The 17,563-nt window shown below is 48.1% G+C and overlaps 1 protein-coding gene across 1 annotated transcript in view; it reads right to left on the reverse strand.

The window, feature by feature from the left end:
- Nucleotides 1-17,563, reverse strand: part of TSPAN11 (tetraspanin 11) — a 690,523-nt gene that overhangs the window by 169,605 nt on the left and 503,355 nt on the right. The gene's annotated exons all lie outside the window — the stretch shown is intronic.

A 17,563-nucleotide genomic window follows, 5' to 3' on the forward strand; every position in this document is an offset into this window, starting at 1 on the left:
AGCGTAACCCATGAAATGAAGAAATAGTCAAGAAAAGTAGTTTCAGATAATGTGCAGGATAACAGAGACGTAAAGAAACTTAAAAGTTAACAAATGTCTTGAATAGTGATTGGAAAAGCAAATAACGATCTTGCAGGGAAATTGGCTTGGCAGGGTCAATTCCAGGTTAAAGGCCAGCTTCTGAAATTAACTCCAGTGCACGAAGAAATCCTTGGTTAATGTGTATGATTCACAATAGGTCAGACTGCTTTGCTCACAGACTAACTTCTAAGGCCTACATAAAAAGTAACACCAGATGGCAGTCACGACACATGGCAAAAACCAGGAAAAAAAGTCTTAAGAAAAGAAACCATTTAGATATTGTTTAAGATAAGATATGTGCAAGGAAAACTAAAAGTTAACGAGGTCCTGAACAGTGATTGAAAAACTCAGACAACGATCAGCTAGTGAAACAGGTTTTGCAAAAGGTCAGTTTCAGGTGAAAAGGGTTACTCTCTCTCTGCAGTTCATTCAGAGTCAGAGAAACCCAAATTAATATATGCACGAACTCAGAAGGCAAAGCCACTTGTTTTGGGCCTACTTTACTGGCCTACGTGAGGGCAAAACTAAAATGCAGTCCGGTTTGAAAATTACAGAACCACAGACCCTCCTTTTGCCATTACGTAGGCAATAACCTAAACTCATGTCAATCTGAATCTAGGTCTATATCTATTCTCATCAGGTCATCAAGGTGTTGCTGTAACATCATCTTATTATCCTTCACTTCTCTCGGGGCTGGTCTTCTCACACAGATCATAGCACAAAGACTACAAATGGCGGGACCACACTGGATGCATAAACAACACGAGAAAAGGATAGCTAACGCCATACCAAGGAACGTCAGAATCTTCCATCCCCATTTGGACAACGACTCCCATAACCATCCCATCAACGAGCAGTCTCCTTCGTCCACATGAATAGACTCAGAGATCTTATGTAGTCTAGAGATGGCTTGGTACACTGTCGGGGCATTATCTGGTATGAAAACGCAGCAACTAGATCTAATCAATGTGCATACCCCACCTCTATCTGCAAGTATAATATCTAAAACAAAACGGTTCTGTAATGTGATAAGGCGATCCGCTTGAAGCTCAGCTGTAATATTGCTAAGGGCACCTGCAGTCTCATTTATAGTGGCTTCAACCACTCTCGTAAGCTGACGAATATTCCTACTATTAGCCATAGGACCCCAAAAGGGTAGGAAACCCTTAAAGAAGTCTCCAGCTTCTTGTGCGACAGTATCTTTCACATCGATTACACCTCTACCATATCTTGTCTTATGGTACTCGAAAACAGCAGTGTATGTAGGGGGAAGCAAAAATGCCACATAACATGTGCCAGAAAAATCAGATGGCAACCATGTGTATGCTCTATCGTGACAAACAAAATACGTGCCTTTAGCAGGCACGAACGGAGGAGATTTCTGGGACGTATGTGGAAAATGACTAAATTAGGTATACATAAGCGGCGTTCATTTATGTTCACCACAGCCACTGTTGAAAGTAAAGTGAAAATCGTGAAACAGTGGCCACGCCATCTTGTCCCTTTTTAGGCCCCTTCATGCACGTAAGTGGCAGCCATTTTGTGTGCCATAGCCTCTCTGCCCACTGCCAATAGCCTGCGCGTCTCTCCCCCTCACTCCCCGGCCTCGCAAGCATCCCCCGCGCCCCGACAGCCCCCGGTCTCTCCTGCTTGGGCCATAAACGCACCTCCAGAGCGACCCTGTCTCCGAGCCACATCCCGTGCTGAACCCCCTCACTCTTTCATCTCATTCATAGAACAGGACCTTTGATAACTTCTTCCTCCCTGCCCGATTGTCCGGCCTGATCCCAGGCCATCACCTAGCCCGACAGATGCAGTTTATTGCCCCGTACAGTAGGACCTCACCTCACATCAAAGGAGCGGGGATTAATCAATGCCTTCACACCCCTAGATCCGACCGATCGCCCGCATTCCTGTTCCCAGCGGAATGTCCAGCTGCACGATAGCCATCATGCTGAGATTTGGGTGGGGACCCCTACTGTAGATATGTGTGAGAACGGGCCTGAACCGGGGATTCCAAAGATGCCTTTTTCGTACTTCAAAGCAATACCACGGATGTCATGAATGTAATAAAGCCATAAACTTGTGTATAAGAGGCCTCAGAGATGCGGTTAGAGCACCTCGAGAAGATACCCTGATTTGACGTGTTCTGCTCCGTCGGAATAAACTTATGTTTCCTGCCTTCCAGTCTCCAACGCCTGCCTCTTAGTTTGGTAATATTGAATGGTATGAGAGGCGGCTAACGCCGGGCAAATACTGAAGGGTTCTTGGTCGAATTCGGCTCTGCCTTTTTACAATTGGCGTCCCAAACGTGGGGCCCATCAGCGACACGTGGATCCAGTGGGAGAGGTCCCAACGACAGAGTGAACGACTGCAACGATTGGGAAGTGTACCTGCCCGATAGACCCTCGTCTGGCAGCCGATCATCCGAACTTCACCGGTTCCGAGCAGACCTCTCTCGAGTGATCTACGGTCCTGACTGGGAACCATCAGGAGTGCCACAGCAATTACGGAGAATAGAGGACGATCAGGCGCTGGAAGCGGAAGACGAGAAACTGTCCATGCGGTCCGGGTAAGGTCGTGTAACACGACAAATTGCGAATTGATTGTTTGATTGTCTTGGAAAATACTAGTATTACGCATTTGATTGTTTGGTTCTGAGAGATTCTCTGTCTACAAACGGGGAAGGATAGGAGTATTCTCCCTTTGCAGATAGTGAAGGGTAGGTAGCGCAGGCTTTTGCCCCCGTTGTAACCCGTCGCGCCTACTTCCCTCTCCATTGATTGATTGTTTGTTCGAACATTAACTGTTCGAAATTGGTTCTTTGAAAGTATCTTCTCTGCCTACAAACGGGGAGGAACAGGAATTTCCCTCTCTCTTTGCAGATAGTGAAGGGTAGGTAGCGCAGACTTTTGCCCCCGTTGTAACCCGTCGCGCCTATTTTATTCCTCATTTGATTGATTGATTGTTTGTCCGAACATTGACTCTTTGGAATTAGTTCTCTCTTTGGGTATTCCCTATTTGCGAATACTGTAGAATAGAAATATTCTGCCTAGTCTTCGCAAAGTAGTGAAGGATAGGTAGTGCAGACTTTTGTCCCCATTGTAACCCATCATGCCTATCTTCTCCCCATTGTTCAGTAGTTGGTTCAGCCCGGACCGTTTATTAGAGGTAGATCATCCGGCACCACCGGAGGGCACCCCTAATAAAAAGGACATGTATATAAAATACGGATTAGCCGCTGTATCTTTCCAACAAACTATGACATAAAAATCGCTAGGAAAAACAAAAGGAATCGAGCAAAGTCAGTAGGCCACTGATGGGATCTTTTTGACTCGCTAAAATAGAAACACTAGGAACAGCCCTTCATGAGAAATATGAAACTAGTGGGAGGAGCCGAGCTCGACACCGTGATAGCCGCAAGGTAGCTCGGCTCCGCCGACCCCGCTGCCCAAACGTGTCTATCCTGCCGCCCACCCTGCCCAATAACGACAACCTTATCTGCTGATACCTACCATCCGTCCTGGGGGCTCCGGAGTGCAGCAGATCCGCAGCTACGCTCGTCCGGAAAATGAGAGACCGGGGCCTTGCCTGCAGTCATCAGCCGGCGAGGTGACATCGGTGGCGGCCCGGGGTGGAGGATGGAGGCCGACCAAAAGGGACCGTTGTGCGAATAAGCCGGAGGCAACACAACGCGCCGACGCCCGTCCCCGGATCGTCCATAGGTGGTGTCCAGCAAGTTGTGTGCGGGGGATGCCTTGCTGATGGCTCCCCCCTTTGTTGCCTGGTCCAGCCATTTTGTATACCTGCGCCAGGAGATGGCGTGGGGCGCCCGTGGAGAGGCGGCGCGGACGGCCCCCTCCCCCTCCAGGTGGAGGTTCCTCTCCTGCACCAAGATTGCCATTCGCGTTCCACTTGCGGATCCCCTGCGGCTGGCTGACCGGGGGAGGGGCCGCTCCGGTGGCCGTGGTGAAGGGCAGCTGCTGTGGGACTGTCAAGATGGCGGCCGGCTCCCCGGATTTGGGCCTGGTCCACTAAGATGGCTCTGGGCTACCATGGGACTCGGATGCTTGCCTGCTCGGGCATGAACCCCACTCTTGAAGACGTTCTCTCAGCTCTAGAGATTCTACGGAAGTCGTTGGCCCCCGACTCCCGCGGGCTTCCGGTGGGGGTGACCGCCGCCTTACCCTCATCTGGTGCCGTGAGGGAGGATGATTCAGTGCATCGACGGAGGGATACGCCTGCTGTCCCGCTCTCCGGAGTGGCCACGACGCTGTCACGAGATGGCGGTGCTCTCATGCTAACGCCAGCTTTTGTCCTAAATTACTAAGAGATACTGTAGACTACCAACTCGATCAGTTCCGATGGGACCTCAGCGTGGCCCGGTAGGGACGATTCTGCCTTCCTCACCTTTAAGTCACGGTTCATGCCGCCTGTCCTTTCCGTTGGCGTTAACGGAATTTTTTGAACTGCCGAAAGGGGTTCTGGTCTGACCGCTAGTTATTGGAGACATTTTGGACTATACTCTGGACCTGCCCGGCCTCGACCAAAATGGCGCCAGTATAGGCGGGACTTGCAACTCCTTATGACGTTCTAGTTGCTTAGCCTTGATGTTATGGGATATGTATGCGGTCTTTGTGCACACGGCGGGCGGGGAAGGGTACTGACTGGGCATGCGGACAACCCTATTGATGTGGGTTTTTATTCATTATTGATTATTGTATTATTATAGCTTCGAAGTAATGTTACTCATGATACTCGCCCATGGTGTGCGTATGGACGATTTTATTGTAACTGATCCTGTTATACTTCCAATTATAAAATTAACCTTCACTGATCCTGCAACCGTTAGTCACATTTAGTTTTTTAATTAAATGTCTCGCCCGTTACGTACTTCTATACTACAGTGTAATCTCTCCTTACCTCATGCGTTTCCTGTCTGCTCCGTGACCGGCCTATATGGTTGGAGGCCCGTATTTGAATGCTGACATCTTCACAAATAAAGGTTTTTTTAAATATATGGAACTAGCATCATAACAGTCACTTAGATTGGTAGGTTTTCGAATAAAGGCTACTATCCTCAAATAAATAAAGGGCAAGTAAAATGAAGCAATTTTGATTATGAAAAATTAAAAGGACATAGTACGCAGAAATAATGTGAAAAGAATAGTCAAGATCTGTCGTATCTTACATTCCTGCAGCATAAGCAATAGGTAAATATCCTGATATTTAGATATATCTATGAATAGGACAGTAGACCAGACCTCTTTTACCTCACAGCCCCCTTGTGGATCGAAAGCGCGCCTTTTTCAAACTAGGAATCTTTAATTACACTACAGTTGTAAATTCCCCGAAGAAGCACATTGACCCGAAGTATTGTTAGTGATGAACCCCAAGCGCATTCTGGTCCTCGGAATCCTAAACATCATAATCCTTGTTTTACCCACCCCGTGTATCAGAGGAGTTTTTAAACGCTCCTAAAACTCACCAGAGGAATGCCCTCTAGTCTAACGTTAGGCAAAACGCATACTATTGAAGGCGCGAAAGCCCTCAGTGAAACTTGCCACCCCCCAATAGTTTCCATGCTCTGCGAATAGGAACGACCCTATACCACTGTAGACCATTTCTTTCCTTCAAATGAAAACATTACTCCGTCACCCCCCTCACCTTATACCGAATACCCCTGGCTTTTGACCCTTTCCTACATGCGGTCTGTACTACCACCCTCGGGCGATCTATGTAATAAACAGCCTATCATCGGTTGTCTTTGCCGCACTACCAGTTCCTCTGGGCTTCAATGCCGAGATGCAAGGTACTGCATCCCAAAGAGATAAGTCAGGTACGTGGTAGGTAAAAACATTTTTGTGTTTATGCACGCCGATGTGCTTTGAACGCTGCCCCCCCTCCCCCTCTTTTCTTTTTCTGCAGGTTAATATCGGAATTTCAGCTGAAGTATGGAGAAGACCTAAAACGCACCGTGTTCCACGTAAAAAGAAAAAAAAATAGGCTAGCTCTGTGAGATGGTACATTGTATACAGGAGCTATCTCTGGGAGCGTGAAAAATTTGTATGGTATGAACGTGCGCATGGGCCCTGATTTGTGCCATATGAATGCTTATGTGTGGCACACGTCTGGGTTGCAAAAGAATGCTTTTTGTATGACTGAGGTGTTGATCGAACGGTTAATGGGATAGGAAAATTAAGCCCGAACATGGTACCTGCATGTGAAAGACGAATAAGAGTATAGCACATTCCTTAATTAGAGACGACTCTCTCTGGAGCTAGTAAATGGGAGAGTGGCCTACACCAGAAATTCGAAGGGTTATTGCAGTACAACGAACCCGACCCCAACCGATATCCCAAATGTATACCCAAAATAATGCGCACCAGTGAGGCAATTTATGCGCTGACTAAATAAGAGAAGTTAAGAGTACTCCGGTCGGGGTTCATCCAAAATCCCCCTCAGCCCAGAAATTAGGGATATTGTCATGTTTTAGATTTACCCCTTCTTCTTCCATCCTCATAGAAAAATCGGAATTGTACCATTATCATCATCATTTGCTAGATGTTGGAAGACCCCACCGTGAGTATAAGCACGACTGGACTAGTGTCCGGCCAATTAAAAAGGAGTAAGTATTTTTGAAACGAGGTTACCAACAAAAATTGTCTACTATTAGGAAGGAAGGAGAATAAAAAGAGCTCGACCCCCAAATGAATTAAAGGGAATACTGAGAATACGCAACACGCATGACAAAGTCCTTTTGCCCAAAATAGCTCTGTGTCTTGTCTTAGGTTTTCGTACTTGATGTATGTACTGTCACGCCCTATCTGGTATTTGTGTGTACGTAAACTAGGAATTTATGTTTTCCCTCAGCTTGTGTTTTTACACGTAAAACTGACCCGTACTGTTCTATGTGTGTGCACTGAATAGCCTATTATTATACACGTTTTTTCCTCTCTCTCTCTCTCTTTATGTTGTACGTGTACTAATAGCCTATTTGGTGCGCACGACGCTCTCTCCCTCTGAGGGCTCCCTAGCTCCCTTTTGAATAAATGACGACACTGTACCTCGCCGGTACATGTATAATTGGCTTTGAACACAACAGTGTTTGAACAAATTGACAGAAACAAAACGATCGTATCTTGCCATATTACTACCTCTCCTTTCTGTAAAATGATGGAACTTAATTGGCTGAGAAAGAAAGGACAGGTAAGACGACTGATGTCCCCTAATCTGGCCCTTAAAAGGGAGCTATATGTCAGTGGCTTTTTTAGTGCTTTAGTAACACCACCTTCATCATTCAGATTACCACCGCCCATTGCACAAAAGTAGAGTGTCCGAAACGTCCCCGTTTTTCCAGAATGGTCCCAGTTCTGTACCAGCCGTCCCAGAAAACCTTAAAGAGTGTAGCCGATGACCTTGTTTTTAAAGATAAATCACGTTCGCGAATGTAACAGGAATAAACACCAAACAGACATGATGATGGAAAATAGTAAAAATGCCTGCAAACCTGCACCACAGCAATGATTCATGAGTTAATAGCATACCCCGATGTAAGGATTAATAAACATCCATCCTATCGTGACTGATAAACGTTCCCCAACTACTTGGGGTTGGGAGAGAAATTGAAGTGTGTGAACGTCTTCCCCTGCCAGTTCTCTAAGACTTGTTTTTGTACTTATTTAAAGATAACATGCAGTCGTCGGAGGAGAGGGGCCGGACGTGACGCACAGCCTGGCTGCAGATCGGGGAACATCTATGACCTCGACCAAGGCGGAGCCACAGAGCAAAGAGATGCGGGACGAGGCACCATTCTCAAAATGGAAAATGAAAGAAAGAAGGGCTGTCCAGAAGCCCCTGCATGTTGACCAGCTCGTGCCGAAAGTCCCAGCCCATTGAGCCCGATTGATGGGCCCACTTGCTTGAGATTTCTGCCCTCCTTGGTTCATTTCAGATCTGATCCCACTCCACCCTCTCTTCCCTCGGCCTCCCAAAGCACGCCCCCATCTCCCCCCTTTTTTTCCATATGGAGTTTTTTTTAACTTGACTTAAAGAAGAAACACAGCACAAAGATAGAATAGGGTTTGTCACGAAAGAAGAACGGAATGCGGGTACCCCGCCTAAAGTACCTATGTTAGATTAGTTAGGAACAAGACAAACAGGACTGTGGTCCGAGAGCAAAGAATGGCCACACCCTGCAACGCGAAATCTGGATTAGAGCTGGACGCATAGCTCCACCGCCGGTGCTCAACAGTGCCAACGAAAAAAAAAAAAAAGGAAGAACAATGAGAGCCTACCAGTGATGGCTCACTGTAATAAGACACTGGAAAGAAGAACCCTTTTTGAACATTACCACCCCTTGACTGTCACTTGTATTAAGTCGAATTCCTCTCCCAACCACATTGTATTGATTATCACCCAATTGAGCTTTCGAAACCTTACATCGATCACTTTCAACTGTGCATGGATAACTAAGAAAGCGTTAACTCTGTATCATGACGATTATAGAACACCAGTCGTACACATGAACATGCTGTCTAGTTTTGATCCCCACGGAGTCCAGACCCCAAGTAATGTACTTAATAGCCCTTATTCTGCCGGAACATTTTTTTGTATGACATCATGTTTGTATTCGAACGAATTCCCTACCTCATCTAAGTAATGTCCCCATCTCCAGGTCTAATGTATGACACAGCTAATGTAATTTTGTATGCACTGCCTCCTCGCCTATCACATTGACGACATATGGTTATGTACGATTCTGTCAGCATTGATAGCAGAATTATTTCCATCTACCCGTAATGCATATGGGCTACCAAAGCGAATTGTATAACTAATGTCGGCTTGTACATCCTCACCTGTGACATGAACGAAAATGAACTAACTTATGATAAAAACTGGGGACTGTGGAAAATGACTAAATTAGGAATACATAAGCGGCGTTCATTTATGTTCACCACAGCCACTGTTGAAAGTAAAGTGAAAATCGTGAAACAGTGGCCACGCCATCTTGTCCCTTTTTAGGCCCCTTCATGCACGTAAGTGGCAGCCATTTTGTGTGCCATAGCCTCTCTGCCCACTGCCAATAGCCTGCGCGTCTCTCCCCCTCACTCCCCGGCCTCGCAAGCATTACCCCGCGCCCCGACAGCCCCCGGTCTCTCCTGCTTGGGCCATAAACGCACCTCCAGCGCGACCCTGTCTCCGAGCCACATCCCGTGCTGAACCCCCTCACTCTTTCATCTCATTCATAGAACAGGCCCTTTGATAACTTCTTCCTCCCTGCCCGACTGTCCGGCCTGATCCCAGGCCATCACCTAGCCCGACAGATGCAGTTTATTGCCCCCTACAGTAGGACCTCGCCTCACATCAAAGGAGCGGGGATTAATCAATGCCTTCACACCCCTAGATCCGACCGATCGCCCGCATTCCTGTTCCCAGTGGAATGTCCAGCTGCGCGATAGCCATCATGCTGAGATTTGGGTGGGGACCCCTACTGTAGATATGTGTGAGAACGGGCCTGAACCGGGGATTCCAAAAATGCCTTTTTCGTACTTCAAAGCAATACCACGGATGTCATGAATGTAATAAAGCCATAAACTTGTGTATAAGAGGCCAGGCCTCAGAGATGCGGTTAGAGCACCTCGAGAAGATACCCTGTTGTCTGATTTGACGTGTTCTGCTCCGTCGGAATAAACTCCTGTTTCCTGCCTTCCAGTTTCCAGCGCCTGCTTCTTTGTTTGGTAATATTGAATGGTATGAGAGGCGGCTAACGCCGGGCAAATACTGAAGGGTTCTTGGTCGAATTCGGCTCTGCCTTTTTACACGTATAAACGTATGTGTGAACACACACACTCTTACCAAGCTGTGCCCTCGGATTCTGACCATTACCTTGCAGACAAAGATGACCTCAGTGGGGTACAATCCAAATAGGAGGAGAACTTCGCTGCCTTTCTTTCTCTGTCAAGCTAGCACTATATGTCGTCTTATTCCAACTGACATATGCTCGTACCTCATCTCTAGGGATAGCGTTATACGCATCGATATCTCTAATCATATCAACTATTCCCTGTATCAAGGCATTATTACTTGCATTGTCTTTGACGGAACGTACAGGAGAGGCTTCATTCTCATAGATAAACATTGATTGGAGTGCCCAAACTGACCCGTTTGGCGAAAAAGGCAAAACCAAATATGACATTCCCTTATATGTAGTATGTGGCATAAGACCACACACCCAACAATTCGTGGTATTTATGACTAGCTGATGCTGATGCAACATCTGTATAAACGAATTGTTCACAAATTCTGATCTTCGTGTCTGTTCATGTTCAGGTAACGTATGAAACTTATGTGGAGAAACAGTAGAAAAAGAAAGAGTAGGTTGAGAAGTTGGTGCTGACGTCAATTGTGTAGAAGAAACAAACCAGAATATAATAGCTAATAGAATACATAAAAGTATTAAAATAGATAAAGCTATACCACACTTAGAGAACAACATTCTATAATATCGTTTTTTCATCTCTTGCTTTTTATCGTCATTCCTCAATACAATCTCCATTTTCTAATGTCGCTCACGCAATCTTGACAGAGTACTTCAGCTGTGATTGTTAGCAGGTCATAGGGACACTGCAAGTCCTGCAGACCTACTGCCACTACTCAGGTCACAAACTGAACCGTTGGTACTCCTACGTGACCCTGCAACTGGCAAATGGTAACCAATCAAAAATTTAACAGAAAACCATAATACAATTTCAGAAAAAGCAGGAGAAAAAGAAAAACAAAAGTCAAATGCAAAATACTTGAAGAAATTGTCTCTTTTTGGTCCCAGTGTGGGAAAAAAAAATAATGTTCAAAGTCTCTTTATTTATTCCGAGATCGGAGGTTGTAATGTGATTTAGTCGGCACTGTTTGGTCCGTAAACAAAAGTTCAGGTTCGGTAGTGTCCAATCTCAAACCTGGAGGAACAGCTTCTTGCAGCACATTGTCATCCTCGCGTTCTGACCGTGTCCATGTCAAATGAGCATCACTAAAAGGCACGAATGTGGGGACTCACTCGCAATCTGTATCAGCTATACCATCCCTCACCCACTGATCATACGGTAAAGGCAAAGGGACATTTTTCGTATGGGTGGCATGCACCCAGTTTTTCTTGCCAGCTACTCTAACAGCAGTTCTAGTGACCAGAAGAACTAAGTAGGGACCAGTCCATCTCGGTTCCAAATTTTTGGTACGCTGGAAGTTCTTGATGAGGACGTATTGACCAGGTTGAATTGAATGTCCTGGATCTGTAGCAGCTGTCGGCTAACTGTCATAGACCTGTTGGTGGAGAACACGTAATTTAGCAGTCAAGTCATGTAAGTAATCCACCAACAGAGGGTACTCAATACTGCTGTATTCTTTAGGACGAGGCACACACCAAACATTCGCAGGACGACCAAACATGATTTCATATGGACTAAGTCCCACTCGAGAATGCACAGTCGTCCTTGTTGACAAAAGAGCCAACGGCAAGGCATCCGGCCATGTAAGACCAGTGCTCGCTTGTACCTTAGCTAATTTCAGCTTCAAGGTACCATTGTAACATTCAACAAGTCCAGCAGACTGGGGGTGATTCGCTGCATGGAACTTCTGATTTATTCCCAATCCAGCACACACTTTCTTCATGATTTGACCAACAAATTCACTCCCATTGTCCGACCATACAATTCTCGGCAAACCATACCTAGGGAAGTACTCTCTCAGCAAAACCTTGGCTGTACACAAGGCAGTATTATCCTTTAGGGGGTAGGCCTCTATCCACCTGGAAAAGGCACGAACAACCACAAGGACATACTTCAAATTGTTGCATCTCTCCATATGTATATAATCTAGCTATATCACCTCAAACGGATACGTCGGAGGAGCAAAATGACCAGCTGGAGTTGGAGTTCCCTTACCAGGATTATACTTCAAACAAATCATACAATGTCTCACCACATTCTCTGCACATTTCGGAATTCCAGCATTCTGCCAAACTGGAGCAAACAACTTGCATATTCCCTTTGAACTTATGTGAGCCATTCCATGAGCCATTGTAACCACTGAGAGCACATACGCATCTGGCAACAGCCATCGCTGGTGTTCTGACAACTCAACCCAACAACCTGTCGAATCCAACATACCCGTAGTTTCTCTCCAAACAATCACTTCTTTCTCAGTCGCTTCAGCCTGAATCATTTTCACACTTTCTATTGTGTCTTCACACATTCCACCAGCCATAACCCAATTAGCTGGGCCTGCAACATACATACGGCTCATCATGTCTTTCGCCGTTTCCTTCGCAACTTCATCCGCAAACGCATTCCCTCGACCAACATCGTCCACAACTTCTTTATGCGCACTACACTTCATAATTGCAATCTGCTTTGGGAGAGTGAGAGATTCCAAAAGTTCATTCACCAACTGCCCATGCTGTATTTTGGTTCCGTGCGAAGTAAGGAACCCACGCTCTCTCCACAAACGCCCAAAACTATGGGCAACTCCAAACGCGTACTGGCTGTCGGTGTAAACATTCACTCGCTTTCCTTCTGACAACACGCACGCTCTAGTCAATGCAATCAATTTTGCTGCTTGCGCAGAATTCTGTGGTATGCGTGCTGTCTCAACAACTGTATGTAAAGTTGTAATAGCATATGCTGCAGTCGTTTCACCATTCGTAAGCTTAAAACACGAACCATCTACCCATAGGGTACCATCAACATTCGCAAGGGGAGTATCCCTGAGGTCAACTCTAGCTTTCGTTTCTTCCTCTATACGAAGAAAACAATCATGCTGTTCTTGAGGATCCGTCTCTGTAGAGATCGGTAACAACGTAGCTGGATTCAGCACATTACATCTTTTAATGTGCACATGACTAGCCAACAATGTCAACTCATAACCTGACAGACGTGCACTAGTAAGGTGCTGTGTCTTAGTCCTGTTTAATAAGGTATCCACTGCATGTGGGACCATCACAATCAACGTATTTACTATAGTCTGGAGTACCCAACACAGGAGCCGAACACAATGCATCGCGTAGTTCAGAAAAACTTTTCTGACATTCGTCAGACCAAGGAAGAGGATGCGGAGTATCTTTCAGAGTCAATGCTAACAGAGGTTTCGCCAACAGTGAAAAATTGGGGATCCACTGTCTACAATACGATGTAATACCTAAAAAGGCACGCACTTATCTCTGTGTGGATGGTACATTCATTTGCACAATTGCTTGAATTCGTTCTGGGGTCAATCTCCTTCCCTCCTTCGACAAGAGATGACCTAAGTAGGTCACTTCTTGGCAACAATATTGCAAATACCGCAACAAAGAAAGAGTAGCCTCTTTACAAATCTTTTCATCATCAGCAGTAATCAACAAATCATTGACGTACTGAATACGAGTAGCATCAACAGGTAACACAAAACCGTCAAGCTGAGTTTTCAACGCCTGACTATAGATGGAGGGACTTTCACAACAACCTTGGGGAGCTCTCTTAAACCGGAAGCTTTGGCCTCCTAATGAGAAGCCAAAAATATCTCTACTCTCCTCAGCAATAGGAATACTGAAGAAAGCATTCTTCAAATCAATGACAGAAAACCAAGCTGCCGAAGCAGGAATCAAAGTCAACGAAGCAGTGATATCAGGTACCACAGGAAACTGTGGCACGACTATCTTATTTACCTCTCGAAGGTCGATCACAAACCGGTACACAGGTGGCTGAGAAGCATCAGTACTTTTAAGGATAGGCAAAACAGGACTGTTACAAACATTACCTCTCGTTTCCTCAACTACACCCTTCTCACCCAGATCATAAACAATCGCTAAAAGAGCTCTCTCACCATCACTCGAGATCTTGTATTGGGGAATACGAGGTAGCCTAGCATTTGACTTAAGCGTGACAACACCCGCTCCGTCCACAGACACGCCATCGAACTCTGGAACCTCCTAGACGCCACAGCCCCTGACGTTGCCTTCCTCACGGAGACCTGGATGAACGCATCCTCAGCTCCCGACATCGCCATCGCCATCCCAGAGGGCTACAAGATCGTCCGGAGGGACCGAAACGCCAACCAGATGGGAGGAGGCATCGCCATCATCCACAGGAACACCATCCGTCTCACGACCAGCACCGACAACACCCTGACCAGCGCCGAACACCTGCATTTCCAGATCCACACCAACCCGACCACCACCCTCAGAGGCTCCCTGATCTACCGACCCCCGGGACCACGCACACAATTCAGCGAGGACATCGCCGACTTCGTCAGCCCGCATGCCCTCCCCTCCGCTGACTACATCCTCCTGGGAGACCTCAACTTCCATCTGGAAAACAACAACGACCGCAACACCACCACCCTGCTCGACAACCTCGCCAACCTTGGACTCAAGCAACTGGTGTCCACCCCCACCCACCTCGCCGGACACACACTCGACGCAGTCTTCTCTTCCAGCACAGACATCGAGTTCAGCCACGCCACAGAGCTTCAATGGACGGACCACAGCTGCGTCCACTTCACTTTCAAGAGAACGACGACCCACCAACACCAGCAACAGGCCGCCCGCAGAAGCTGGAACAAGATCACAGCAGACCAGCTCGCCACCTCCCTGAGCCAGCACCCCCCTGCCAGCTCAGCGAACCCCAGCCAGGCCGCCGACAACCTCACGAAGTGGATCAGCAACTGCGCGGACGAACTCGCCCCTCTGAGGACCCCGCCTAGCAGACCCGGCAGCAAGAAGGCCCCATGGTTCACCGACGAACTCAAGAGCTCCAAGAAGAACTGCCGAGCCCTCGAGAAAGTCTGGAAAAGGGAACCGACACCGGACAACAGGACCTCCTACAAACTGGCCACCCGGAAACACCACCAGCTGATCCGCGCCGCCAAGAAAACAGCATTTAAGGACCGGTTGGACAACAACGCACACAACTGCAAGGAACTCTTTAACATCGTGAAAGAGCTTTCCAACCCCAGCGCAGGAAACAACGACGTCACCCCATCGCAAGACCTCTGCAACTCCCTCGCTTCATACTTCCACAACAAGATCACGGACATACACAGCAGCTTCAACAACCAACCAACGCACACCGTGACCGAACAACCACCCCCCACCACCATCCTTCACGCCTGGACCCCGATCAGCACCGAAGACACCATCCGCACAATGAACTCCATCCACTCCGGATCACCGACCGACCCCTGCCCTCACCACGTCTTCAACAAGGCCGACGCTGTCATCGCACCACACCTGCGAGACATCATCAACACATCCTTCGACACCACCATCTTCCCGGAGAGCTGGAAGCACGCCGAACTCAGCGCTCTACTCAAGAAACCAACAGCGGACCCCACCGACCTCAAGAACTACCGCCTCATCTCGCTCCTCCCGTTTCCAGCCAAAGTCATCGAGAAGACCGTCAACAAGCAGATGGCCGCCTTCCTCGAGACGAACGGATCCCTCGACCCCTCACAGTCCGGCTTCCGAGCCAACCACAGCACCGAGACCGCCCTCATCGCCGCCACCGATGACATCCGAGCCCTGATGGACAATGGAGAAACAGCGGCCCTCATCCTCCTGGACCTCTCCGCGGCATTCGACACTGTCTGCCACCGCACCCTAGTACAGCGCCTCAGCAACGTCGGAATCCAGGACAAGGCGCTGGAATGGATCATCTCCTTCCTCGACGGAAGAACACAGAGAGTCCGCCTACCACCGTACAAGTCAGAGGCCTCCGAAGTCATCTGCGGCGTCCCCCAAGGATCATCTCTGAGTCCCACCCTCTTCAACGTCTACATGAGCCCCCTCGCGGCCATCGTACGCAAACACAACCTCAGCATAATCTCCTACGCCGACGACACCCAGCTGATCCTCTCCCTGACCAACGACCCCGCCGCCGCCAGAGCCAACCTGCACGACGGGATGAAAGAGGTAGCCGAGTGGATGACGATCAGCCGCCTGAAACTGAACTCGGACAAGACGGAGATCCTCATCCTGGGCTCCTCACCCTCCGCCTGGGACGACTCCTGGTGGCCTCCCGCCCTGGGCACCGCACCCAAACCGACAGACCACGCACGCAACCTGGGCTTCATCCTGGACTCCTCCCTCTCCATGACCAGGCAAGTTAACAAAGTCTCCTCGACGTGCTTCAACATCCTACGCATGCTACGGAAGATCTTCTGGTGGATCCCCACCGAGACCAGGAAGACCGTCACCCAGGCCCTCGTCACCAGCCGTCTGGACTACGGCAACGCCCTCTACGCCGGTACCACCGCCAAGCTCCAGAAGAGACTCCAGCGGATCCAGAACGCCTCAGCCAGACTCATCCTCGACATCCCACGAACCAGCCACATCTCCGGACCTCTGAGAGACCTTCACTGGCTCCCCGTCAACAAAAGAATCACCTTCCGCCTCCTCACCCACGCACACAAAGCTCTACACGACCGAGGCCCGAGTTACCTCAACAGCCGAGTCAACTTCTACGCTCCCAAACGCCACCTCCGCTCAGCCAACCACGCCCTCGCCGCCGTCCCCCGCATCCGAAGAGCGACTACAGGAGGAAGGTCCTTCTCCTACCTGGCCGCCAAGACCTGGAACTCCCTCCCCCCCGACCTGCGCCTGACCCAAGACCACCTCTCCTTCAGGAAGAAGCTGAAGACCTGGCTGTTCGAGCAGTAGCGGCACCCCCCCCCCCCCCCCCCCCCAGCGCCTTGAGACCCTACGGGTATGTAGCGCGCTCTACAAGTGTCACTGATTGAAGGTGGAATCTGCAAAAGACCAACATCATTTGGACCTGTAGCCCAAAGTGTATCAGGAAGCGAACGCAATTCCAGTGGCAAACAATCCTTAGACAAATACATTGGAGAAATCACTTTCTTACCAAGGGTAAGTTGTACTCCTGAAGGAGAACAATGTAATGTCGCATACAATCTTTTCAGCAAGTCCAAACCCAACAGATTCTCACCACAACCAGTCGTTAAAATAAGTGGAGCTTCCAATTCACAAGGGCCAATCGAAAGGGACAAAGGACTAGAAACCGGATTACGAACTGGGGTGCCTGAAAATCCTACTGAAACATTGGTCAAGCCAGACAAAGGTGCGCCAGGAAGTTTAGAGTGCATAATAGAACTCTTCATCGCACCAGTATCCAAAAGAAAAGGTTCTACCACACCTGATGTAACCACTTCAACATAAGGTCCACTCTGATCTACTGGAACTGACACTACTCCCTCACTTTGTCCTTGGCTGTCCTAGTTAATATTATAACCAGAACTCTCACCTTCGACATAGTAATCCTCAACATAATACTGGGCAGACTGACCACTCGGAACATTCTGTCTATCAAAATAATTTGCAGAATTCTGTAGGGAAGAGGAACGCTCATTCTGGGGAAACACACCACGTCCCCTACCCCTAGGAACTTGCTGAAAACTACCACAACCTCTCTGATCAGATACACCATTCGCACGCTGTAAC

The sequence above is a fragment of the Lissotriton helveticus genome, chromosome 1_1 (genome assembly GCF_964261635.1).
Source record: "Lissotriton helveticus chromosome 1_1, aLisHel1.1, whole genome shotgun sequence".
Classification (NCBI taxonomy): domain Eukaryota; kingdom Metazoa; phylum Chordata; class Amphibia; order Caudata; family Salamandridae; genus Lissotriton; species Lissotriton helveticus.